The sequence below is a fragment of the Heterodontus francisci genome, chromosome 42 (genome assembly GCF_036365525.1).
Source record: "Heterodontus francisci isolate sHetFra1 chromosome 42, sHetFra1.hap1, whole genome shotgun sequence".
Classification (NCBI taxonomy): Eukaryota; Metazoa; Chordata; class Chondrichthyes; order Heterodontiformes; family Heterodontidae; genus Heterodontus; species Heterodontus francisci.
The window spans coordinates 22,043,078-22,046,208 of NC_090412.1; positions in this window are offsets into that span (position 1 = coordinate 22,043,078).

Here is a 3,131-nt window from a genome sequence, read left to right on the forward strand (position 1 = left end):
CGAAGACACTTGTAAGACTGAATGATAAAGGAGGAATGTGTGCCTGAATTGAATTACAGCCTATAATACTTCCTCCATCAAGTCCCCACAGATTAGCAGTCTGCTGATGCCATGATCAACTAGTTACTGGGGCACACCAATGGGACCGTAGCTCAAAACCATGGGTTGGGGGGTGCAGGGCTACACATGCCCTGGGCTGTGTTCGTGGACATTCCCTATCTCTGTGTAACCTCCCACCGCCAAAGACTTGCAGGTGATAGGTAAATTGGCCATTGTAAATTGCCCCTAGTGTAGGTAGGTGGTGGGGAATATGGGATTGCTGTAGGGTTAGTATAAATGGGTGGTTCTTGGTCGGCACAGACTCAGTGGGCCGAAGGGCCTGTTTCAGTGCTGTATCTCTAAATAAAAATAAAAAATAAATAAATAAAATAAAAACATTGATTAGTCACATCCCATCTGGGTCGCCAATTATAATGGATACGGACCTGATGGCAAAAAATGGTAATCAGTGATTCGTTAATTGAAAATCACATCAGACATATGCTGACAAACAATATTAATAGTAATAAGAATACAACAATAAAAAGCATTTAATCTACTGATCTCTGGGCATAGTTTGTAACTAAGTTGGTACTGTAGCCATTTCGAGTTCTCTGACACTAGGATTGCTCTCTGATAGTTCAGTTGATGCTAACTGTTTAGTGGTCTTCACCACTCCCACAGTATTGAGTGTAGGAGAGTTTGGTTATTATAGCCCCCTAACTAGATCCTCACACCATATATGTAGAAAGTAGAGAGCAGATCTAAAAAAGAGGATAAGAGGGGCAAAGATGAGAATGGATCAGCAGCTGACATAAAAGGTAAGCTAAAAGTTTTTTTATAAACACAGAAGTAGTAAAGAGGTAATCAAAGGAAGAGTGGGCTGATTGGGGACCAAAATGGAGATATTCTTTTGGAGGCAAAGGGCATGGCTGAGGTACCAAATAAGTACATTGCACTTGTCTCCCCACAGCCTCCTTAAAAGGTTACAACAGACTACCTAAGAGTGGATTGATTGCCTCCCCCGCCCCTCACCCCTGTTATGCCCACCCTTAAAACCAGAAGTTGCAGGTTCAAACCAGGTTGGATTTTTGTTTCAGATTTTTAACTTTTTAATCTCCCACCTGACCCAAACCCACCTGTTTTTGGAGGTTAAAATTACCCGTTATAATCAGGGGCAGAATTAATTGGCATTTGGAAAGGAATGGGCTAATAAATCAAAGTCACCGTGCATTTGTTAAAGGTAAGTTGTATTTGACTAACTTAATGGAGAGGGTGGATGAAGGTAGTGCAGTTGATGTTGTATATTTGGACTTTCAACACACTTTTGACGAGTACCATATGATAGACTTGTCTGCAAACTTAAAGCCCATGGGATTAAAGGAACAGTGACAGCATAGATTCAAAATTGGCGAAGGGACAGTAAGCACACAGTAGTGGTGAATGGTTGTTTTTGGTGCTAGAGAGAAGTGATGTTCTCCAGAAATCAGTATTAGGAGCACTGGTCTTTTTGATTATATATATTAATGACCTGGACTTGGGTATGCAAGGCATAATTTCAAAGTTTGCAGATGATGCAAAACTTGGAAATGGAATAAACAGAGGAAGATAGTCACAGATGACAGGAGGACATAGACAGACTGGTGAAATGGGCAGACATGTGGCAGATGAAATTTAACACACAGAAGTGTGAAGTGATACATTTTGGTAGGAAGAATAAGAAGAGGCAATATAAACTAAATGGTGCAATTTTAAAGGGAGTGGAGAAACAGAGAGACCTGGGGGTGTATGTACACAAGTCTTTGAAGGTAGCAGAACAAGTTGAGAAGGCTGTTCAAAAAGCATATCACATCATTGGCTTTATTAACAGAGGAATAGAGTACAAAAGCAAGGAAGTTATGCTAAACCTTTATAAGACACTGGTTAAGCTTCTGCTGGAATTTTATCTTCAAATCTGAGCGCCAGACTTTCAGCAGGATGTTAAAGCTTTAGAGCGGGTGCAGAAGAGCTTTACTAGAATGGCACCAGAGATGAGAGACTTCAGTTATGTGGAGAGACTGGAAAAGCTGAGGTTGTTCTTAGAGCAGAGAAGGTTACGAGATTAGTTAGAGGTGTTCAAAATCATGAACAGTTTTGATAGAGTACATATGGAGAAAAAGTTTCCAATGTCAGAAGGGTCAGTAACCAGAGGACATAGATTTAAGGTGATTGGCAAAAGAACCAGAGGTGACCTGAGGAAACATTTTTTACACAGCGAGTTGTTGTGATCTGGAATGCACTGCCTGAAAGGGCAGTGGAAGCAGCTTCAGTTGTAAAATTAGAAGAGAACTGTATAAATACTTGAAGGGAAAGAATTTACAGGACTGTGGGGTAGTAGCAAGGAAGTGAAAATAATTGGATAGCTCTACTAAAGATAGGCATGATGGACTGAACCTCTCCCTTTTATGCTGTATCATTCTATAATTTTGTAAATCTATGGGGTTGTTATTCACAAGATCTCCCCAGGTGACCAGCTCAGCCAAAAATTTAACATTAATTTTCTAGTTGTCTCACCTCAGCTTCCATCAGTTTCTGAGGATCATTTTTTTAAATTAACTAATTGTTTCACCTCACCATATGTTTGACAAGGTTCACCCATCAGTCAAAAGTTAATATTCTTTCACTGCAGGAAAAAGAAGAAACATCCTGCAAAGCATGATAGTCAAAAGCATTAAGCAGAAGATATAATTTTGTCACTATCTCCAATAACAAGAACATTTCCTAAATCTTCCCCTGACTGATAACCTTGTACCTGCACCCACACATGCACCAAAACCTTCACCTTCATATCAGAATCGTATAATTTTATGGAAAACATATCTTAAATTTTCTGAAGCCCCTACCCTCTCCATAACATGTCATTTAGTTACCCTGATAAATATCTTGAAAGAACAATCAGTTTATTAAAAATATACACTTACTAAATAATGATTTCTGACATTTATGAATCAGCCTTAAGTTAGGGAGAAGCCAGAACTGGGCTTATGTTTTGGGAATACAGGTGAAACATCCATCAATGATGTGATCTACCCTTTTGCAATGGGTAATGTTAT